We start from the raw sequence: 25,520 nt of genomic DNA, 5'->3' as shown, positions 1-25,520 counted from the left end.
CATTTGTGCTGCATGAGTAATAGAAAAAAAGATTAACAGGTTGCCATAGCAACAAGGATTAAGCAATGACTTCATGAGAGAAATTGATTGACATCAGAATAGGACCTTGAGAGTAGCTGCTTTTGCTGTGAGGCTCTGTTGTAGTTTAATCCCAGCCAGCAACTGAGTACCACACAGCCACTCGCTCCCCCAACCCTGGTGGGGAGGAGAATCAAAAAAAAGAGTAAACCTCATGGGTTGAGATAAGAATAGTTCAATAATTGAAGCAAAACATACTAATAAAAATAATTGTAATGAGAAGGAGAAAGGAATAAAAACCACAAGTGGTACATGCTGTAACTGCTCGCTGCCCACTGACTGATGCCCAGCCCATCGCCAAACAGAGATTGGTCCCCCATCTCCCCCCAGCCAACTTCCCTCTGTTTATATACTGGGCATGATTTTCTTATTTTTGCCAGTTCAGGTCAGCTGTCACAGCTATGCCCCCTCACAGCTTCTTGTGCACCTCCTCACTGGCAGATCAAGAGACACTGAAAAGTCCTTGACTTAGTGTTAGAACTGTTCAGCAATAACTAAAACATCAGTGTGTTATCAACATTATTCTCATGCTAATTCCCAAGCACTGTACCAGGAAGAAAATTAACTCTATTCCGGCCCAAACCAGGACAGGCTCGTTTTACAGGACAGGTTGAATGAAAATCTTCTCTCCCAACCCCTACAGCTCAGAGGAGCTGTGAGCACAGGGGAAACCTGAGCTATGTCTCACACTCAGTGTAGGGATCAGCACAAGCAGCTGGATGAGCAAGATGCAAGCCCCATAGGCATGGAGGATTCTCTCTTGCCTACCTCACAGCTCACTGAGCAGTTCTAAGAAGATTTTTTCCCCCAAAATGCTTGCTGTCACTTGTCCAAATTTTTCCTCAGGTGTCAGAGCAGCTTCTTGACTCAAAGTTTCTGTTCCTTCAAGCTTCTCTGTAGAGAGTTTCTGTCTTCTTAGCATGTTGACACATGAAGCTTTTAAACCCCCAAGGGAAAAGGAGGTCTGAAAAAAGCAGAAAATATGCAGCACAACTGGGCTTGGACTGGAGCTGGGACATCTGTGGTGCTGTTGGAAGGAGTAGCTGATATTTGGAGTGGTATTTGAGGAGTCAGTGACCATTTGCATCCAAATAGTATTTTCTTCAGAAGCAGATTCTATTCCCTTTCAGGTCTCATCTCTTATTCCTGTCAGCTGAGAGGCTCAAGAGTTATTGGGGTGAATTTTTTTTAGAAATTTACAAGTTTTTTCATCCCATCCTCTCTGCTTTCTTTCACCCAACAGGCTTAAATAGACATAGAGAGATGTCATCTGGTCCCTGTTACTTCTTGCTAGCAATTGGCTGGAGGAGGCTAACTGCCTTACATCTTTTCCCCCAGACAGATAAGGAACCAAGGATTTAAGGACTTGATAGGTGGATATAGAAGATTATCTCAAATTTTCCTCTTCCCTGCTCTCTTCAGCTCTCTTATCTAACCCACAGTTTTCTCTCATCTGGACAGTTTCCATTTCTCTGTGGTTTTAGTACATCTTTTTGAACACCTGCCTGCTTCTGGGCGAAGGGAAGGTGAACAAGGGCTTGGCACTCCAGATGGTAGGGAAACACAGGTGTAAAGAATGTAGAGTCTAATAAAAAATTTAAAAAAAGATGGTTTAGACACCAACATACTACATACAAAAGCCAAAGAAAACTTATACAATAGCAATTTTCTTCTCTGAAGAACCTGATTTATAGAAATGAGCTTAATATAACTTCAGGATGCTTTTCCAGACAGGCTCCTTCCAGGCATTGCTACATCTCTGCCTCTTTGACTCTGAGATGTCACCTGCTGGATACAAGTGTTCAGGACATCACACACATGTGTGTGGCAGATGGGACTAAAGAGTGAGACTCATGGTATGTGAGATATGGCAGAGGAGGTGAGTGAGGAGGGCCAGATAACTTAGTCTCATGTGTAATGCATTAAACTTGGTAGATCTGCAAATTCATTGCTGAGGACAAGCACTAATTGCATTCCAGAGGCAGACAGCACCAGACAGTGACCACCTGGATGCTGAAAAGCATCTAGAGGCATGTGTCAGGCCTTTCTGCTGGTTTTGTGCTTGGCTAGAAAGATGGAACTCACTGCAGGGTGTCTGTTCTGGATGCAATGAAAGGACAACACCAGAGGCTTTGAGCAACTGAGAAGAGATTCCAGTCCTCCAGGCTCTTTTCCAGAAAAATATGACATTTCAGTCAAGATACTACCCATAAAGAAAGCAAGTGCTCCCAACTGACAATATTTAGAACAGTAACCAAAATGGCCACAAACTCTCCAGATACTAAAGATACTGCATGAGTCATTAATGAGTGCTGTAAAGGAATCTTTAGCTGTGACAGGATCAGAAAACTACATCCCACCACATTGTGTACACAGTCTTTTTTTAATGGCTCAGCCTACTCTGACTTCAGGAAACTGTGGTGTTGAATCTCAATTTATGGCCCAGCAATGGCTAATGAACCTCAGAGGAGGAGATAAAGGTGACTAATTATTTGTACATCTGGACATATGAGAAAAAGAGGAAGAATAGGAACATCTTAAAAAGATAGAGGTGGAAAAGACTCTTTAGCATGCCAAGGCATTTAGTTTAACTCTCTGTGTAATGGAACTCTCTATAAAGAAAACAAATACTTAGTTTGGCTTCCCTTCTCACATATTTGAACGAAGCTGCCAGAGGAGAAAGAGGGATACAATGTCCTTGGACACCAGCCCTTTGCCCATAGATACAATTTAAATGCCGAGAGAAATGTGAACAGTAGATGTCCCACATATTCACTGACTTGTAAAAAGCAAATATCCCAAAACCAATACCAGTCATAAGATTCTAAAAGCAATTCAGAATAAGCTAGCATCAGCCTATAGTGCTTCGAATCTTGCCTGAGAAGCCAAGGATAGAGGACAAAACATCGTTAACTTCAAAGCTCCCTTCGAGGCTTGGAAGGACATGGCAGCTCAAAAGTGTAAGAATAGCTTTCCAGTGGAAGTTCCTTTATAAATCTACATTCAGATTGTTCAATTCAACTGTTAGTTGCCTGATCCTGAGGGGCTTTTCCCTCTCATCTACCTTGAGTAGATCTCTCCTACTGGTGAATGTGGCCACATCTTTGCAGCTGTGCAGCTTCCTTATTCTTCTTTCTATCCTCCCTGCCTTGAGGCTGGGATGGTTTCTGGTTCTGCATAAAGATGTACGAAAGGAGAGCTTTTCATCTCACCAAGAAAATAAAGGATTTCAGCCTCATAATAATGTTGCATAGAAAAAGGAAGCGAAAATCTGGAAGATGATGAAGACATAATACTTCAGGAGTTATAGGACCTCAAAATTCAAGCATACATTCAAACTGAGAGACAACATATATGATGTCTGCATGTATATATACACAGACACATATAGATATACACAGCACATACAGATAGATATACATGTATATAAAACAAATCTTTAAAACAAGAGTGAACTGATAACCAGGTATTATATAAATGACTGTAATTCTGGAAAAGATCCGATGTAATCTTCCACAAATTCAAATGTAATAGCAATTTCCATTAAAATGTTTCTGATGCAGAATAAAACTGGTTTTGTGGAACAAAACCACACCTTTTCCTAGTGCAGTTACTAACAAAAACCTGAAATAAACTCTCTAATTAATTAATAAATAAATGTGTATGCCTATTATACACTGAGTTTTATATCACCAAATTGCAACTATATAGTTAGGCATCTAATCTGCATTAGGCAGCCAGTTTGAGGTTTGTCTTTCTCACCTCTCTATGTTACCTTAGCAGATGCAGGTTGTCCCCAGAGTCCAGCCTGGGAGCACACCACCTGTCCTAGCTGTCCATAACAGAAGACAAAAGCACTACCAGAAGGTGTCTCTTTTAGTACAGTGATTTCAGTTAAAACCCAGGTCAAATTTATTTCAGTTGCCCCAGTGAAGAGATGTGAGTTGAACTTCACTTTACATTTTATGGTGGGGGTTGTACCAGAGTGTGAATCTTGCAAAATCTCCAAAGAAGGCTCCAAAACAAAAGAATGCAAAAAAATGGTCTGAAATTCAGACCTTCAACCTGGTGTACACCATGAAGAAATGTAGTGATATCATGCCTCCACCTGATCTGCAAAGAGAAAGAAAGGATCCCTGTCGATGCTGTATGTGACCTGGCCAGCCATGGGAGAGGTGTTGAAGCCTGGCACAGTACTCACTGACCTGTATCTCCAAACTGAGCCAAAACCAGATTGCTGTGAATCCCACCTGTTGTGAATCTCACCTGCTGTGGGGACCCAACGCCGTGATCTACCCAACATCCTCACATGGTGTGATATTAAGGACAGTCTGGACCCATGCAGAGATCTCAGGCACTGCATGTTGCTGGCTTGATACAGTGCAGGTAAATGTAGATTGCCTCAGAAATGCATTTCAAATACTTTAGAGACAAAGACAGAGATGGTTGAATGCTGCAGCTGGCAGAACTTCAGCTTGGTGAGAATTAACTCATGTGATTGCAGATCTGACTCATATTTACCTGCAACTCTGCCTTCAGTGAGTCACATGTACACATTTTCCTTCATGAAAAGGAAACCTCATCTGATTCTTAATGCATCCACAAGACTTTCTGCTCTTCTCATGATATTTCTTCTTGTTCCTGCTAAGAGTCCCCTTGTCTTCTTCCCTGGCCTTACCTCATGTAGTATTTCCCAGTTTCTCACTGTCCTGACATCCTCTTGCTCTCCCAAACCCTTTTCCTTAGCTCATATTTTCCAGATCTGTTATTGTCCTCTTCTGATTTTCCATATCTTCCTTCCACACCTTACATTCCCCTCTGCATCTTCTGCAAAAGATTTTTAGTTGGTTTTTTTTAGCAACAGCTGCTGGCAACCAGTGGTGGTTGCCACTGCCTAGGGTAACCATTTGCCAATTGATATGGGCAAATATGACCAAAATTAATTCAGTGAGAAGGAAAAATAATAACAGACCCATCCAATTTGTTTGGATCATATAGCTCTTAGCCAGGCCTGCTCTAGACAAGGGTAACTGAACTCTTACACAGCCAGTGGTTTTCTCTGCAATGGCTCTTCCACAGTCCAAGATAAATTGCACTGACTCAGAGACTTGACTATAGGAATGTCCTTCAATTGACATTCATCCAAAGCGTTGAATAGATAAATTCTTATGGGAAACTGCAAACAGATGCTATTGTGGTTCACAATATAATTTTTTATCACCATTGAACTCCACAAAGATTTCCTCCAGATTAGCTTTCTGCCTAAGTACACCAAATCTGTCACCATTAAGGTAATTTCCACATAGTTATAATCTTGTACTTGTTAAGGAAACTTCCTTGCCATTGGGTATGTAGAGTTCAGTTATTAAAATGTGCTTTAAAGCTAGTAAAATGTTGTTAGCAGTGGGTCTGTGGCTTTGTACATTGACAAATATAAATCAGAAGAGTATCCTTAAAAAAAAATTAATTTGCTACCAAAATGAGAAATGAAGAGGAAATTTTGAAAAATCTGAAACTGTGACTGGAGGAAAGAGGGATGAAATGCTTTAAGAGAAACCTAAAAATTGATAAAATATATTAAAAAGACCATTTTTGCTTCTTTAATTTAATCTCTTCATGTAAAAACTTCTAGCTCTAATTAAAATCTTCATATCGCTCAACTAACATCCACTGCTACAAAGTGATAACAAACTTAAACCACAGGACTGGTCTTCTGAAAATGAAGAATTCTGATCTTAGAGATAATTTGGTCTCAATTAATTATAAGCCTTATCTGATTATAAACCCAAGATCTTTCTGCCACATACTAATCATGATACATTTCTTGATTGTCCTAGTTTAAGACTCGAAGCACTGCTTAATTACTTAGACCAAAATGAGAACAGTTTTTCAGACATAGTATTAATTGGATTAAGGGCACTATCAAGCTTGGCTTCCCATAACTCGATACCTAATTTCTCAGTCCTGCTGCTAATGCCATGAAAAGTCTGCTTTTTCCTTAAAGACAAGAATCTTGCCAGAGTCTGGTCTTGCAGAGGAGTACAAATGGACTGTGGTCCAGCAGATTTCAGCAAACGGGCAGAAAGCAGGGATGTGTCCCACTGGGGTATCAAAGGATCCAGGCAAAAATATCTGGCATACTAAGTGAGACAAAAGTGTACTCCTGGGAAGAACAATCATGACTGCCAGGATGACAGGATGCAGAGAGGTCTGAACGCCGGCTTTGATTAAGTGTGATATGGTCATGGAAGTAAAGTGAATGCTGGCATGTGCCTTAGTAGAGAAAGACAGCACATCCTGTGAAATAATTCTGATCACATGAAAGTTGAATGCCAAATATAAGAGGCCTAAATTTTATCAGCTAAATGCAGCTGTGTCTCCATCTCTGTTCTGTTTAGTGAACTGGTCCTCCTCAAATCAGAAGAGCAGGTCACACTTACTCACATGGCCAAACATATTTTCAGTGTATCACTTTTCACATTTTTAGTGTCATTTCTATATAAAACTAGTGAGTAATTACAAATTCTCTGAAATTTTTCCTATGAGATAGAAACAGTGCTGGAGCAGGGCTCTCATACAGAAGAATGACATGAGGGGAGTTTTTTCCACTCCTATTTATTTAATTTCTAAATACCTATTTTTCAGAAATTGGAATTGCTTCTAATACTCTTCATTAAATCATCCATCTCATTTTCTTTTTGCATTTATTATATCTCATCATCTATGAAAAATGCAGTCCCAAAGTGTCTTAATATAGCTGACAGTTTAGGTAAATTAAGTTCAGTCACTTTTTGTAAACTGAAAAATTACAAAAATGGTATTGAGACCAAAAATTTCATTAGTAAAAAGCATCAAATAAAACATTCAATTCTCCAAAGTTTTCACCAGTTCAAATATCCTTTTACTACACACTCCTTGGGGCAATTTTAAAAATAATTTTTATTATTGATCAGTGAAAGCAGCTACTTGACTTCCTGAGCATACAATCTTGTCCCTGAACCACGACCAAATGCTACACAGAAGTAAAAGGAAAGGAAATTCTGGGTGGGCCTCCAGACAGGCCCACTTTGTCTAGCAGAGTGCAGAAACTGGGCCAGACACAGCTCCATGGAGGCCAGGGCTAATTCAGGAATTTAATCCATGTCTCTCCAATCCCGACTCTACAGCCTCTCTCTATGAGATCAATGTAGCTAATAGCCAAAAATGGTCAAAAAGAATTAGTGTTGCAGAAATTGAAAAACTTATCACTTCTAAACCACAGCAGCGGTAGATGCAATGACAAAACTTCCTCATATCCAGTGATGGGGGGCGTTACTCACACTCTTTCTTAATAAGGTCCTTTTTAAAGTATTTTTTCTCTTTATGAATTTTAAGGTAGATGTGGAGTCCAGGACAGAGCTGCCTGGGTTACAGGAGACACAGGTTGTGAGATGATAATTGCTGTGGTTTACATGGTAACACACTTTCCTCTTACCTTTGATGCAGAATGACATATGGATTAACCTAGGGATGGATTCCTCTGGACAGACCAAGGTGCTTGGAGTATCTGGCTTCATTTTCCTGACACACTTTTCCCCAATTGGGCTTGATGCTACAACTCCAGCCCCCAAATACCCGCACACTCCTCTGCTCTCCTGGAGCATCTCATCAGCATTTGTTTATCATTCGGTGTGTTCACTGCCCTGTCCATCAATGCCGCGTGCTCACACCACACCTGGCCAGGTGGTGGGCAGTAAGATGTCCTGCCCTGCCAGGAGCCTGTACCCTGGAGGCTCAGGGGCAATCCCAGCCTCCCTCACGGAGAGCGATTCAAGACATGCCTGCTCCTAACCTCTGCTAACTCTGCAGTTCACCTAATTTCACAGAAAAAAAAAGTATCAGTATTAATTATTGACTGCAGACAGGATGCAGTGAGTCTCCCTCAGTGCTGGGCTCCGGCACAGCTGCAGGTGGGCTACTGCCCATGGTCTGCTGTTGCCTGCCCAGCTGAGCAGAGCCCTCTGACCCCCGGGGCCATCAGCACCGCAAACCTGCGGCAGAGCAGCAGCCCCCAGTCACAAGGGATGCAATGCTTGGGGGTCTCAGTACAGGCACTTGAAGCATCACATAAATAAACTATGGGTGAGATGAAGGGAAGAATAGTCTAATAATTTCCTGTTGTGTAATTACAGTAAAAATAGCTAATCCTGAATAAAGTTATTGCTTCATCCCTGTATCCATGGCAACAGGAAGGAGGCTGGTAGACTATCTGAGTGTGAACATGGGGTTCCTCTCCATCACACCAGGCAGTTCAGTCAGCCCAATGCTTCAGCAGGCAGGCAAGGGAGGGTTTGTCTGCTGCTGGGATGGGCTCTGCCCTGTGGTGAGAGGGACCAGCAGCAGGAAAATATATGTCCACATTCTGCAAGCTCTGTATAAGCCCATTACGCTTTCAGAGTGCCCTGCTCTGCTTCCTCGGCCTTTTCCAAAGGCATGCACAGGGAAACATGGGGAAACTCTCAGTGAGGGGAGATGTGGGCTTACACCCAACCTTTCCAGCCAGCCCTTTGCCTCCCAACAAGCTCCCAAGCCAGGCAGTCAGCACCAGCATGGGTAGTCTGAACACTTTCAGCCTCTCCTGCCTTTTTCTTGCTCACCCATCTCCACGGATAATTCTAATGGTGGTGATTAAAGAGAACAGAGTTTCCTTGTGACTGATCATCTGTGTCTTCTGTTGCTGAGACCCAAGAGCTTCTTTTTGCTAAAAATATATAAATTTTTTCACCGTGCTGCATTAAAAAAACAGAATTACACGTACCTTACAATATCTAACATGATGTAGATCAGTTTCTTAAAATTATTTCCTCTCTTGAGTGGCATCTGTCCATTTGTCAGTCCTTGTCACATTCTTCCATTATTCCATTAGCAGAAGAAAGTGATAATGACAAACAGTTCCCAGATCCACTGTTATTTGGCTACATGAAGGCAAGGTGCCTGAGTTCTAAGTCATAAATCAGCACAGAACAACTGACAGCTGACCAGACAAAGTGGACCAACACTTCTCCATGTGCAGCAACAGGTTTCAATGCTTGCCTTAGGTGTTAACTGAATTCAGATGGGGCAGTTTGCATTCTGATTTAGAAAAGATCTTGGTGCATTGCTGATAATCTGTAAATCACCTATTGACACTAACATGTTTGCGCTTGTCTGTGAAACTCTACACAAGTCACTGAATGCCAGTGAGCAGCAGGTCAGTATCCCTATTTCATCCCCATTGAGTCTGTTGAAATTATGCCACCATATTGACAAGCCTATCAATATTGTCTGGAAATTAGTAAGCACCACACATTTACAGAGCAAACCTTTAATTCTCAGTTGGAAAATGCCCTACCTAATATTTATTCTACATGTGGATTTAAGTGCAACAAATTAGGACTGGGATACAAATTTCAAATGTCATGCCTAGGCGAACAGGGGCCACAAGCATTGTATCCCAGTCACATGTGTTTATTTGCATGTTCTCATCTCCTTCTTTTCATTAATTGTTGGTCATGAAATTCCTCCTCTTGAAATGATATTAAATTTGATTGTAAAAGTCAGTTTTCATTTAACATTCCTTTAAGTACAGCAAATTGCACTGCATTTTTAATGGAAAATCACATAATACAAAATCTTATAATGTGTTCCACTGATGACATAGCATCAGAAGCACATAAAGTTCTTGCAACTTTATGTATGAAGAAGCAGCTTTTCTAATCAAAGTCCTAGGAATAACAAAAAAACCCTTGTAACATAATAATATCATAAGGGTTGTGCAAATTGTGAACACTGAGTTGCTGGGAAAAATAAAAGCACTTTAATATGTTTTTCATGTCACAGAAAAAATGGGTGAATAATTACAGCTCCTTTTAAAAAGTTAAAGCTCCTTTAAAAGTTAACCATATACAGAATGCAGTATCACCTCTTGGAGAAGAATAACTGCACAAAGTAGGATATAACAACTAGTGTGTATACAACAGCTAGCAAAAAAATAGTTAATTCTTTTTCTATTTGTGGGTTGCTGGTTTGGGGTTTTCCCAAGGAAGTGGGAATGCCATCTGAGATGCCGTCCCCAGTGGATGGCATTTCTGTGGGGATTTTTATTAATTACAAGAAACTAAGATGGAGAAAGAAAAAAACCAAAACTTTCAATGAATCTTTTTACCCAGGTGAAAGCCATATGAAATGACCAAAGAGAACAAGTCTCATTTTGATGTAGTTCAACTAGCTTTCTGTAGCATGGCTTTCATAGGCAATAGAGAACCATTCTATAAGCAGAGTTAGCAATTCCACTGCTGTCTCCATCGATCCAAATGTGAATTAATTTTTTTCCCAATATGCTCCATGGGCATCAGTAAATAACACATTCCATGCTCAGAACATTGACTAGGAAATAATTTAAGAAACTGATCTACATCATGTTAGATATTGTAAGGTACGTGTAATTCTGTTTTTTTAATGCAGTTTGGAGGGGGACTGGCATGGCTTGGTTTGTACCCTTACAGCTGATTCTGCTATCCCCAGCACCCACACTGCCTGACAGGATGGATCCTGCTCACCCACACTCCCTGCCCAGGCACTGCATGGCAGAGCCAGCCCTGCCCCACAGCCATGTCAGGGGTGGGCCAGGAATTCCACAGGATGGACAGCCATGTGCCAGCACTGCCGCATGTCCTCATCTGGTATAGTTTACTGGTAGGACATAACTTGTGTGGGTCAGAGGGAGCTTAGTTTTTCCCGGCAGCTGCTCATCTGAGGGTTAACAAAGAGCTCTCACTGTCACACCAGTGTTCAGAGTTAATCCATCATGCCCTGTTTGCAATTGATCTAAATCACTAGTGTGACTGGAAGAGGCACTGATGGAAGTGAAATACTGCTGGCTGATCCTTATTCCAAAAAAATTTGCCTCTGGATCCCAAGGACATTTGCATGAAAAACCTCCTGTTTTCCTCGATATCTGTCACATTTATCAACAGCAGCCTGTACTCATCTAAAGCCTTTTGCAAACCCTGTCAGTGTGTTCTTTTCACCTAGTGTTTCGGCAGCCTCTGCCTCTTCTTTACTCCCACCCTCTCATGCATTTTTAGCCCCAGTGGTTGTCTCCTTTATCAGTGATTCTTCCCTTCTTCTGCCAAAAGCAGCCACATTCACTTTAGTAAACTGAACAGTGTTAGAAAGGTCACCTGGTTAGGGAGGTCACAGGTGCAGTTCTGTCCATCACCCCAAGCAATTCCTAAGAAGTGTTCACGGGCTGGCAAAGAGGGATCTTACAAAGTTACTTCCAGCAGATGATTTCAGTGCAGCTTCTGTTTCAGTGCAGTGCCTATTTTGAAGCAGAAGAGAGCATGACATGGCCAGGCCATGCTGTGCTGTCGCACTTCCAAGCTCCGAAACTGGCTCTCCTCCTCTTCAAACACAGGGCTACCCTGTGCCAGTGTGGCCCAGCGAGCTGGTCTGGGCACCATTTAGTGCCTCAGATACAAGCTAATAAGCAGATGTAGCAAATGTGATCTCAGTGTAAGGGTAGTTATGGCATTTAATTCCTTGCTGCAAAATTTTAAGGCCTCAGTTATTGTCAATCTACTCTCCTAACGCGCTTATTCACTTCTTGGACTCACTGAAAAAAGCCCTCTATCCCATTACAATGGAAGGGAAATGTTTTCCTATCAACACTGGAAACTGGAAATGCTTTGGGTACAACAGAGGATCAGCCTGAATGTGTGACCACCAGGTGATGCTGCGGGTGATGAGAGCTGTTGGAGAAGAAGACAGCATCACCCTTAGGGCAGAGGCTGAACTCTGCCATAATGGGTTCCACTCCATGTCCTGCCAGACCATAGCCATACTGATGGAAATGCCTGGCACTGCCCCATCAGGAGCTCTGGAGTGCACGTGGGCAGCCATTCTCTCACCCAGCTCCAGTACACTACATATTATGGACAGCACACAAGGGAAATTACTGGGGTTTGCCTAGAGAAAGAATAGTGGCAGAAATAAATATTTTCCCATTATTGCCAAATATGTACTTTGACATCTTTCAATTTTTCTTTCAAAACAAGACCCAGAAAAAAATTGCCCAGAAGCAGTTTCTGAAATTTTGTCCCATGTGTTCTCTCTAATGAATGTTGTTTTTATCCTGATTTTCCCTGAACAAAACAAAACACATTGCTACAGAAGAAAAAAACCCCTTGTTACTAGGGATGTTCTGTCTGCTACAGTAGCAAAGGACTGTGGTTTAGTGAGCCAGTACGGGATGCAGGAGAGCTATGTGCACAACTCCGTGAGAGGATTGCATGAGGTTTAATCTTGGTGTTGAAGTTGAATCCTTTCCTGTGCAGGACAAGTGAGCCAGTGTATGAGAGCATGGGTAATCCTCCTGTAAGGCACTGCAATGTTGGGAGGGTTAATGATCCCAGGCAGTTTGTGAAGCACCCACCATTTCTACACACAGCAGCTCTGCCAAGCCCCATTTGCAAGGACAGTTCATTTTCAGAGGCTCTTTTTTAAAAACAATTCCTATGTTTTTCCTATTTGAAGCCTGTGCTAGGCTTGCTGGTGTTAAAAACCTTTCCACCCAGCATGGCACTGGCAGAGATAACGGGGCACGATAGGAAGCAGAACTGCTGATGGTGTCGGAGACCTGGAGTCACAATTATAAGTGATGTGAAGCATTTCAGAAGCAGTGATGATAAGGCAATACAGAATCTGGCAAGTCACACTTTTATCTAAAGCTGACAGGGACAGAAAGACATGGTTTTTACACAAGACATTTTTCCATTGTTAATGGACTGCCTCCAGAAATTAGACCCTGGTTGGGGCAAGGGGAGGGAATATAATGTTGGGATTGCTTTAAAAGAGATTTCACATACCTTCTGAGGGCAGCAAAATTGCATTACTAGTTCCTAAAAGAAATGCGTTAATGAATAGATATTAAAAAGTTTTCCATGTTTCCATAAAATGGTTTGTAATGTCAAATCTGAATAAATATTAATTTCCTGGGGTTGTTTTTGTTAGGGTGTAACTTTTTTTCATTTGTACAGGTTATAAGACTAACTATCACTGCCCAAAAGAACATTATTACCGTAGCTGAACAAATGACTGCAATGTATAATTTATATTGTGTATTTATTTATTTCCATTTGTGAATCATCTAGGTATATTTTTTGCAGTTTGCTCTTTACAATTTTTTTAGCATTTTAAAATTATTATATTTCACCTTGTGTCTGACTGAGCAGTTGCTCATGGTAAGAAGTGGATATGTGAATTCAGTGAGTAGGCATCTAAATCACCCGCCATCTCTTCTGCTCCTAGACTTGAAAATCTCACTTTCAGTAGGACCTGAACCTAAATAAATTGTGGGTTTGGTACCCTCACGATGGTCCAGTTTGGGAGAAAAAGGTGTGACAAGTTAGGGATGCTTTAAAATATTTCTCCAATTTACTTGATGCATTTTTGAGCATAACATAGTCAGCAAAGCGTTCAGTTCAGAATACAGGAGATGCAGGAGACGACAACATACAGATTCCAGTTTCAGAAAACAGCAGTTTTGGAAAACTTTACTATTACCCTGAAGACTGCAGATGGGACCAGGGTAACTTGGGTGATACACATATACAGACACAAGGCTTACAAGTCCAAGGCTGTGAATCCTAAGGAGCTTATGGGTAACCTAGAAAAAAATCCTCAAACAAATACACAAAGAGAGATAGAGGTGCAGCAGGATAAGGGCTTCAGCCACAGACATGTGGTGAGGTGGAAGCAAAGATAAATAGAGGGTCTGGGTGTCACACATGCTATCCTTGCGGTTCATGCCATGTTGCCTTTATGCACTGAAAGCAGTCAGTTGTGTCACATCACATTATTTTTTCCAGTAGAAATAACCCACATGGAATGAGCAATATGGTAGGACAGTAATATACCTCATCACCATCACCCACAGAAACAGAGCCTCTCAAGAGCCTTCTCAGTATCATCACATCCTTGCAATTTCTGTGCAGGCCTTCAGATGTGTTTTATCAGTTCCTCTCTTTGGCCACTTGTTCTGACTGTTTTTGATCTTGAATGAGACCTTAGATCATATCTGCTACTTGAAATAAACCTAACCAAAACTGTGTTTGGGATTGCTGTCAAGATATTTTCTGAAAAAAAATGTGAGCTCTCTGTAACCTCTTCCCTACGAAACCATTTCCTCTAACAAAAAAAGAAGGGAGCCGAGTTTCAAATACTAATCCTAAACCTCCAGCTAGCTACAGACAGATTTAATGCTGTAGTGTTGCAACTATTCAGACAGCTCAGAGCCATGGGATAAGGTACAGGAAGAGCTTTGTGCTGCCTGAGAGCACAGGACTGAGCGATGTGTTGCCCCGGGGAATGTGGCTCTGTTTCTAAGACAGCTCTTACTGCAGTGAGCTGCAGAGGGGGGTTCTCCTTTTGCAATCATTTCCCCTGCCATTGCTTGTTCTATGTCCTCAGTCTTTCTATGGGGCCAGGGACCACATGCTGAACAATTTGTCAAGGTCTCCACCAGGGCTGTCTCTTAGTAATCCCTCCTTTGGTCTTTCAAGCCCTGGGAATCATTCCAGACCCAAAGGACCATCAACCCAATGCTGAGGAGTCTCCCTCTAATCACAGCTTCAGAAAATAAACCTTTTCTAATACTCTTCTGTACAGAAATGATAAACCCCTGTAAATCCTTTGCCAGTCCTACACACCCATCAGCAGTGTCTGTGCTGTTTTTCCCAGACTCTTTGCTGAGCATTTTCTTTCTGTACTCTTTGCTACCTCAGGTGTACCTCTTCCCCACTGGTAAAGGTTATACTTGGAGAAGGACCCTTCCCTCACCCCACATCCTACCTGACCCTGGGACCCAGGGAAGGAGACATGCATGGGCTGCTCCAGCCCTGTAGTCAGATGCTGCCTCAGAAAACATTCAAAGAGAAATGGGAGGTGCTCTCTCAGCCTCAGAAATGGAAACTTGCTACAGCCTCCAGCTACCAACTTCTATTGGGAACTTACTGGGAATTTGAAACTTATAACCCTTAGTATGTCTATAGATGTTTACAGAGGAAAGTGTAAATTTATGTGGTTTAGTAGCACGAGGAATTCCTGCCCTAATATCTGTAACTTCATCTAGAGACACAAATGTCTTGCTCCGCCATGGCTGCAAACTCTACTTCATCCAACAAAGATGAGAAGATCTTTGACGCCCTCCAAAGAAAGGCATAATACCTCTAAAACCGTAACTTCAAAGCTGTTAAAGCAGGAGGCAGCCAGTGGAGCTCTTCCTTCCAGACAGACCACACTGGGAGGGCAGTTACAGGCCATGCTGTGCATGTAGGAAGGTCTCCAGCATCTGAGGTCTTTCAGAGTATGCTGCAGGTATAAAGAAATAGCATCAGATTTTAACAGCCTCCAGATGTCTTGAAACATGATAAGTAACATTGCAGTTGTTGTCTCTGTCCAGTAAATTATGATGGACATTGCAATGCAAGCCCGATTTCACAGGGCCCCAGTGAAGCTACACCAGTGAAATCCCAAACTACCTATTAAACAGTTCAACTAAAGTTTGACTTTCTGCAGTTTCTAGTTAATGTGCCTCTTCAGGATTTCAGAAAGAGAGTAACATTTCATCTAAAGGTTCAAGGCAGAATTTAAAGTATTACCAACTATCCAATGTTTAAAAATAAGCATTAACAGATGCTGATGAATAGTACTGTGCACATCAATTATTGGTTTTAATAGCATCCATTCAGCCTCAGCAGTCACAGTGGAAGAGCTGGTGCTCATTATTAAGAAAATTAAACAGGAATGTACTCTCTAATGTTGATCACAATTATACCAATCATAGAAAGTGGTAGGACTCCTGTGAGCCTGTACTGGTGGAAGACCCTATTAATTATCCCAGTGGAAGGAGGAATGATTTGCCTTTGTCACAAAAACAAACCTCAGCACTTGTTAACTCAGCTAGAGAAAAAGTACTGAGATGTGTTAATTTTTCATATTGGAATGAATCTGGAAGGTCAGAAGAGTGTTTTGATTTTAGGAAATGAGAAAGATTATTTGTGAGATTAGATTAGTCTGACACTGAGGGTGTTGATATTAATATAAGACTGTAGTGCTAAAGAAATGTGTTAGAAACTCAAACGCTTACAGAATAATTTATTATTGTTATTTGCATGGTAAGGGCACACAGAACCTTTTTTTTAAATACTTCCACATTAATTTAATATTTCACATTTATATTTGGCCTTCTGTGGGTCACAAAATACAAAAAGTAACAGGAGTCAGGAATATTTTGTGCATGTTTCCGAGAGGCCAAACATGTTTTAGCATGTTTCTGGTAGGCTATGAACTCTTAATATCTCAATTCCCTTTTCTGGGCAATGCAATATAAAGGTTAACAGGAGAAACACAATCAGCCTGATCCTCCTCTCAGATTGCTGTCTGGATTACAGTGCTTGAAGAATTCCCTGCGGAAGAAGCTGCAGGCAATAAAGCTCTTAGTTTTATTTTTTTCCAGCAGGGAAAGAACTGAGAGAGGGCAAAGGCTGGAGGGGGCAGCTGCAAGTGCAGGAGTACCAATCCAGAACTGCCCAGAAATGTTGTGCTGACACTGTATGAATGAAACCAGAAAACACAAGAGAATTGAAAAAGCAAATTAGCAGCTGACAGGTGAAACTACACTTCTGAAACGAACCTGTCCCATCTGTCCCATCATCCTTTCTAAATGTTTTCAAGATGGCCAAATAAACAAGATAAACCATAACATTTACATTTTTTACATTGTACCTCTCCACTAAACTTCAGGAAGGAAGATCTCTGCTCATCCAGCTGTGAGATGATAGGATTTGCTCTCATTATTTTCTTTTGTGTTATTTTTCTGCCTATTCCACAACTGGCAACAAAGTGGGGATTTGAAGGCTGAATTTTGATATATCACTCCTTGGAAACTCAAACAATTAAGGTGGTTTGGCAAGATCTCAAATCATTCGAAGTTGAATCAGAACAAACAAGGGAAATAGCATTTGGGGCTTCCACCCAGCTGCTGCTGTTGTCACTGTGAGCATTTCATAGGATCACAGAATGGTTTGTGCTGGAAGGGACCTTAAAGATCATCTAGTTCCAAGCTCCCCGGCCATGGGCAGGAACGCTTTTCACTGGAATAGGTTGCTTCAACCTGCCTTGAACATTTCCAGGGATGAGACATCCACAGCTTCTCTGAGCAACTGGTTCCAGTGCCTCAATTTAAGAGTTGTTTGGTTAGGAGACAAGTATTTTCAGTAAAACTTTCCTCTATTTCTGCAGATTTTGAGAGTTTCCCACATAGCAGAATCCACAATCAGAAGAGAAAAGTGTTTCAGGAGATGTCTGTATAAGATGGTGGCCAGTGGCATGAGGTTGGTAATGTCCAATCATTACAAAATGAGTCCATCTACACTCTTCCTAAGGTGTAGAACATATTAGTAAAGATATATTCTGGTTTGATATATAGGGACTTAGACCAAAACTAGTTTAATCCACCTATTACTCAGTAAAATACTTACAAGTCCATTTGGAGAGACTGTCACAGTTAGAAACTTATGTGGGACATAAAGCAAGGGCTGAAGAGGAGTCAGATAAAGGCTTGGTGGACTCACAAAACACACTATGTCCAAAGTGGAAAATTAGGCTCAACATGATGCAAGAAAAAATTCTGTATGTTACCAAACCAATTATGCAGCCAAAGAGTTCACATTAATTTTATCTCTTAGCTCCAACATCATCTGTTAGCTCCAAAATGCAACCATGTGCTGTTACTCCTGGATTTCAAAACATGCAAAATTACGTTTGCATAATCTTCAGTACCTTTTGGAGAGATGATGCCCTAAAAGATATGCAAGAGGAATTGTAACTCAGGTAAAATGAAACTAGTCCCATTTTACAACAGACTGCTCAGTGGTCTGTGGCTGCATAGTAAGGATACAGCAAGATGGATCATAATTGTGTTGGTTTGCTAAATTTACCTGCACAACAAAATTTTAGTGATTCCTTTATTTTGAGAAACATTCTGAGCTCTTAATCTCATTAATTTGCACTTACTTTAAACTGCACAATTTATTTTCCATAATGGAAAGAGTTTTACAAAGTGGAAGTCTGTAAATATTTGAACTCCTATCATCAAGGCAAGACTCAGAATCAATAAACAGTTTTCTTTTTAACCTGATATTGATATTCTGGGAAATATAACTCATTTGCATATACTTGGCCCACTGATGGGACTCCAAGAATTTCAAATACTCCTACAGCAATGAGTCATCCCAGATGCTGGAATAACATCTGAGATTATTGTTAGACAGACGACAGCAGAGACATGCCCAAACTGCCAGGTGTATTCTTCTGAGAGTTTATTAAAGCTATAATAAAAAAAAAAACATGAGTGAAGATGTGTGGAGCATGGTAACAAAAGTCTTTGTGGCTGAGGGAAATCTGACTCTGGAGAGACAGTTTTACAGTGGCACTGATGCAGAACTGGACTGGCTAGGAAGGAGAAGCAGGGAGACATCTCAGTACACCTTTGTAAAACAATGACTATTTCACACAGGAGGGTACATGTCAAGGCAAGAGGTACCACTATTCCTTCTCACCAAAGGCCAGACGTTGTTTCTGCTGCCTGTAAGAAATACGATTATGAAATTCAAAGGATGGAGTTAGAACCTTAGGGGATGCTGACAGAGGGGTTTAAAAAATATTTTGTTTATGTTTCTTTGAATCTGCAATGAACAAAAATCCTCAGCCACACATGTTATTGTGACCTGGATGATAAATTATAATAGAGATCACAGCTGTGCAATGGCATCCCCTGCCCCTCAGCCAGAGCCTGGCTCTCATATGAAGAATGTGAATGCTCATGGAAGTGCTCATGGAAACAGCATCTTTCTACTTTTGAAAGGTTTTTCTTTTACAGTAAACCTAATTTATTGTCTTTTCTTGGTTTACAGTGGCACAGTAACTCAGTCATTGCTCAGGCACCCTCCTGTCCATGGATATAGAAGCATCTTGAAGAAAGCGCTTTGAGCGGTGAAGAGCAGCACAAAAACAGCTTAGAAATACATCCAGAGGCTCATTCACAGTTAGGGTTGAAATACCAGGCAGAAAGCCTTAAGATTTTGCTTGGTATTTTTGTCTGGTTGATTGGTTGGTTTTTGTTGTTTTTATTTGTTTGGCTGGGCTTTTTTGTTGGGTGTCTATTTTTTTTTCCTCACCCCAATATTTTCAGTGTTTCCTGGCTTATTTGAGCCAAAAATGCTCAGGGTAGATGAACCCATCCTTCCAAATTTTAATAATCCTCAAAACTTAACTTGATGCTAACTTTATGCCCATTTTATTTTGCAGAAAACAGAGGAAAAGGAGATGGAAAGTAATGTCTATTTCTAATATGAAATGTTATGTGCATATTGCATCCAGGCTTAAGCAGTCATGGCAGCTAACATTCAAGTGCAAGCTTTTTCTTCTGTTAAGAATTTTCTTTTGGATCAGTGGAAGTAGACATTGAAGAAATCATAGCACTTTGGCTCGTAACAGCCTACAATTTTATTTTCTCTAAACAACCAGATGAGTATTCTTGCTTCATTAATTGTGGCCCACAAAAGGCACTTGAAAGACCTAGTCAACCCAGAGAGAAAGGCTTTTTAACCTGCCTGGAACAAATGATATTTTCCTTTTAAAAATCATATGAAGTGGATGGAGAGGGGAGTTAAAATTACTTTTTAGAAGGAGTGATGAGTATGACCACTCGTACTATTTATATATTTGTATCTATGTGTGTTTATCTGTCTCATTCCTGGGCACCCTTACACAGAGCTCACTTCGAGGAGAAAAAGGGAATTTAATAAAGAATGGCAAAAAGCAAAAGATCAGTGTCCTTCTTCTTCCCCATACAGTATATACACTTTGCCTTTCCAGAGCATAATTCCCCTGAACAGAAGAAGCTTTAGAGAAGCTTTTTTGTAGCAAGAAAGCCTCTCCAACAGCCACCATAAACCCCCCCTGAGGAGGTTAAAACATGCAGCAACCCAGGCAGTCAGAAGCAGGTTATTTGGTGCTTTGGTTCCCATGCTTGATCTGAGCAGCTGTGGTGCCGAGAGCTGTGCCACAGGCTGCCGAGACAACCCCAGCAGCCCTGTGAGGGACTGCTTCAGTCCTTCAGCAAAGCTGTCTAAAACAGTTTCCTGGAGAGAGAAGTCCCACCAACGTTTCTGTGGGGCTGGCTAGGGAAAAGGGAAGGGCTGGGCAGTGCCCACCCACCATAGCTGAGAGGAGAATCACTGCTTCACCTTACTCTCCATATTAGTGACCCTCGTATTTTAGGATGAAGAACACTCTATTCCTTCTGAAATACTTTCCTCATTCCTCCTGCAAAGGATTTTTTCTACTTTCTAGGCACAGCTGATTTCTTCAAAGCCCATCTGTCTCACTGACTATGGCAGGACAGCATGTTTCTAAAGCAATCTAAAGCAGTAATTGTGGTGTGCAACAGTAGTAGCCTATCGAACCTCAGAAAGCAAAGGTTAGTCTGAAAATAATAGAATAATAACATGAAACACAGAGGGAACACAGTTCTCGCAGAGCTGGTGGCTGATTTAGGGAAGCTGACTGTTTGCTCTTGAAAATTGAGCGCTACATTCCAGGAATCACATTTATCTGGGTCTGAGCACAGGCTGTGATGCAAAGTTCTTCTATGCCATAAGATATGTGTATAGCACTTCACCTCTCAGTGGCATTACACCTGTGATGAAGTTTGTACAGAATGACAAGGAACCGCATTTCAAGTAGGCAACTCAGAAGTTTGCTGCTCCAGAAGGAATTTAGGCATCACAAACATGGATGAAACCACAATAAAGTCAGAGGAAATGGTACATCCTCTTCACTTGGGTTTGTCTTTCTTTTTCCCTTGTGTAGGTGCTGAGATATTGTGCATCCACGAGCCTGAGCTCTCTGGGTAAGAGAGGTTTTTATTATTTGATATAGCAGATCTACTCAAAAACACTGTGCTAACACTACACGTAAGAGACAGTAAAGCTTTAATCACACAAGGCAGAGAGGGGGAAGGGAAGATGAGGCCAAAGATTAGACAACTTCATGAGGCCCTTCCATGAACCTAAATAATCCTGTGAGCCACAAAGCCAAGACACCATATAAAAGTCAAACTGAAGAACACTGAGAGCTGAAAACACTCGCTGCCTGCAGACATTGGGGTAGCACCAGAATCCCACAGTGGTTGGTGCTCACCTTTCTCCTATTTCACATCGTCCATCCTCCTTCCTCTTGATTTTTGATCTGCCTCCTATCATCCTTCCACTCTTAACCTCTGTAATTCATATTCTCCACTTTCACCCGTCCTCGACTCCAAAAGCCACTCTCACCAATATCACTCCCTTCTCCCACATCACCTCTCTCACCTTAATAAGTGCTTTTGTGAAAGTGCCACTGCTAAAGGTGCATCCTCCCTTTCTCCTTTGATGCTGCACAGTAACAACTGACCTGCACCCTCTTCACCCCTAATCAGTGCTCTTCTCTCCACTGATCCCACCCACACTGCTGGAGCTTTCCCTGATGCTGGTTTCCTGCCCTTTTCTCCTGCTGGGAAAAGGAGCAGGGTTTGTGAGCACAGCAAGGGCCTTCTGCTACCCTTCAAATCTAGTGGGTGATTTGTGGTTCTGTGCAGGTTGAATCTGCCAGCAAAACAAACCAGAATCTCCCTCAGTGAACTGAGGAGAAGGCAAAAGCAAGGGATAGAAACAGACTGTTAAGTTATATTTTCCAGACCATTTATTTCTGGTCTTTTATGGTTTGTGAAGAAAAGAGACACTTGGAATATTCCAGCAGAATAAAATTATCAGGGATGTGATTATCAGATATGCAGTTCTCTCTCAAGATCTTGTCTGTAATGTTTGTTCATTGACCTGCTGACGTATTAAAGACTCCTTTGGAGGCTCTGAGACAGTTTCATGTCATCTGTTTTCTGGTATAAAATGTTCAGGGCATGAATGTGTACTGTTCAGTGTTTTGGGAATTGATGGATATTTATGTCATCAACACATCACTTTTAAATATCCTAATTCATTAGAGTGTCCACCACTTCCAGCACCTCCACAACACAGTAGGCAACTAAAAACCAGAGCTGCTGAAAATACAAAGGAAGACATTTATTCATTCATGCATTAATTCACTCACTCATTCATTCATTCATTCCCAAGCAGCCTGTGCTTTCCTGCACCAGGCGGAGATGGATGCACAGCTGTCGGCTCCCCTCTGCTGGCTGGTACACGGGCATGGAGCAGAGCCACGGTCGGACCTTCCCGGGGCCCTTATCCACCAGCTGAAAAGCAACGAGGGCCCAAACTGTTCAAATAATCACGAAAGGATGTTTTTCCTGGCAGGTGATCAGCCTTTGCATGACCCTGTGCAGGGGCAAGCAGATGTGACAGCAATTTTCACAAATTCTTTATGCCAAGACCAGTAACTTACTGCAGGGAGACTGGAGATACTGCCTGGGGTGAGGATGTATTGAACTTCCTGTTGTAAACACCAGGTTTCCTGTGATTATAAATTTCTGTGGCTATAAATTCTGTGATTGTAAACCGTAGTCATTATGCCTGACAATTTTCCTGTCAGATCTCTACCTCAGACTGATTCTTTTTAACTTTCTACCAAAACAGCTCAGCAATTCCTATAAATTAATATAGGGAGGAACAAAATATTTTTCTCCTTCATTTTATTTGCTAATTTCTTTCTTTCGTTTTTCTCTTCTCACAATGCTTTCTAGCAGTAACTTGAAATGTGGCAGTTTGGGAATGGCTTTATATCAGCAGCCAGAATGTACATACCCAAGTCACAAAACTCGGAATCAAAAATTGCCTCTCTGCCCATAAGCAGAAAGAGACTTGGGGGTTTAGCAGCAAACCTCTCCAAAGAGCCTGTCTATGCTGAGAGCACACTGCTGTTTTAGCCCTTCTATGGGACTGCAAATCCAGCATTTTGTCATAACACTGCCCAAAAAGAGACAGTAACACCCTTCCCATTGATGGCAGCGAGTCCACAGACCTGCGGGGAGAACACGTGGCAGCAGCACTCCCACCCAGCCAAGCTCCGAGTGCTTTTGGCAAGGCACTGCTTGGACAAGGAGCCCAGAGCTGCTCTTCAATTGCATCCCGAAAACAGGGCAGCATGTTCAAAGCTTGATTGTATCATTAAGCAACACCTGTAACTGAAGCATGCTCTTCTTTTACATTCCCTGGTTAGGGATTTGTTTGGGCTTTTTTTTCCTGATAATGGGAATTCTGATACTGGCTTCATGAGAACAAGGCATGACTTTTTAGTCAGGGAAGTACTTAAAGTCCACTGTGTACGAAGAGCATTTATTTCTAAGTACGGAAGGTCTGGTTTGAATCAATCCTGATATCACAAAAATAAAGAAGTCTCATTTACATGGCTCAACGCCAAGAAAGGATGCTGCTTATCATTATTCATATTATTATTGCTATTTGTACTAAATTATTTATGCCCTGAGTAATAGACTCTTACAACTTTTAAACACTGGGGATAAGGGTGTCTTCTGGAGGCACAAAGATACAGTCCTGAGCTACGAGTGTGTTCGTCCATAATAATACATCACTTTGAAGAATAGGAATAGCCAAAGAACTATCCCACATACCAGGAACACGATCTCTCAGAGAAATCTTCTCTCTGGGAGACCAGATATTGCCCCTTTGGCAAAGCTTTGCAGCCTGGGAACAAACCTGTGATCTTCTTGTTCTTGCCCCAAACAATCTGGTGTGGTCTGCTGGCAAGGTACCCCCAACAGTCAGTGAGCAGCTTCTCAACGGGAGCCCAGATCTACAACAGAAACAGTACACTGGCACAAAACTAAGGGCTTCTCATACACCCAAAGGGAAATAAGGATAAAGGCTGTCTTGGTCCTTGGTCCTTGGATTTTGGTCCAACATTGGATCCTTGGTCCTTGGTCCTTGGATTTTGGCTGGTTTGTTTCAACACTTTTTGTGTAATACAGGAGCATTTATGGATAGTGCGTGTGTTGCAATGTACTCACAGCACAGAACATGTATGTGTTCCATTACATATACTAAGTGACATTTTCTTAAAATCATTAATGCTTTGTCTAGCAGAGAGATATTTATTATATTGAAATTGTAGAGAACTTCAATTTCACTATTTGACTAAACACCAAACAGGACCAACATTATCTACAGGGAAACAAGGAAAGAAAACAAAAATAGTGCAAAATGCTGCGGTGGTTGTTTGAATCAAATTTTCATGAAAATGATCAGGTTTATGCAAATTTATAACTAAGCAATGATAAATGGCTGACCATGTTGCTTGCTGTTTGGTCACAGACTTATGATCCTGTTACCAGTTACGGGCAAACTGCACAGTGTGGCCATAGTGAATGGTGCTGTTGATCGGTAAGATGCCATGGTTCAACACAGAAACACTTTGCATAGCAGGTAGACAAAAATGGGAAAACAGTATACACAGAGTACAGTCTATATTCCATAATAACTGCCTCTGATGATAGATCCTGCAATAATTTCAGATCCAATTCCAGTAGTCACTGACCATAATCTTGTGGCTGATATTTTTGCTTGATGCGTTATGGTACAGAAGTCCATTTGCAGTAAATGTACGCCTTGTGGAGAGATTTAAACCAGCATGGGAGGAGGACAGGCTGAAATAATTGGAAAACCACTTCCACTCCTTAAGTGGCTCTCAGGATTAGAAGCCACAGTGGTAATGTGAAAAGCACTTGGCTATCTTCAGGGATTTCCCTTCAGCATTGAAAGATTTCTCAAGATGTTTTTGAAGCTCTGATGGAAAGGATTTACAGTGGGAAGGTTGGCCGGTGGGGTCATCTCGTTTCTTCTACTAATCATATGATACAGTAAGAAAAATACTTTCTGTTCTTCCAAGCACCTACATAAAATACTGTCTTTAAATGGAAAGCCGTGTTTATCTGAGAGCTGAAATCCAAGACAGAAATGGACTAAAAGAGTATGCTGATTGTTTTCCTTACACTGAACACAACAAACAATATCTGCTTATTAGTTTGTGTTTATTTTGCACTTATTAGTAGATATCGCATAAAAAAATGGCAGGGCACCTGGTTTGCTTGAGAGGCTTCCATCACCCACAGACTCTTGTAGCTCTATAACAAAGAACTAAATAATGCAGCTCTTCCCAGGGTTGTGACTTTTTTAGGCAACAAGAGTGGATCACACTCAGCACCAGGGTTCCCTCAGAATTCAGAGCTGCACTGACCATGCTGCTTCTCCTCTTGCTCTTGTTTGCTTCCCCCTGTCTTTACAGTTTCATCAAATCTCCATCCAGACAAAGGACCCAAGAGCTCTCCTGGACACAATAGTTACTGG

Source organism: Lepidothrix coronata, unplaced genomic scaffold, assembly GCF_001604755.1.
Source record: "Lepidothrix coronata isolate B3197 unplaced genomic scaffold, Lepidothrix_coronata-1.0 Scaffold65, whole genome shotgun sequence".
NCBI lineage: Eukaryota > Metazoa > Chordata > Aves > Passeriformes > Pipridae > Lepidothrix > Lepidothrix coronata.
The sequence above is the reverse complement of the archived record's forward strand: the minus strand, read 5'-3'. Positions refer to the sequence as shown.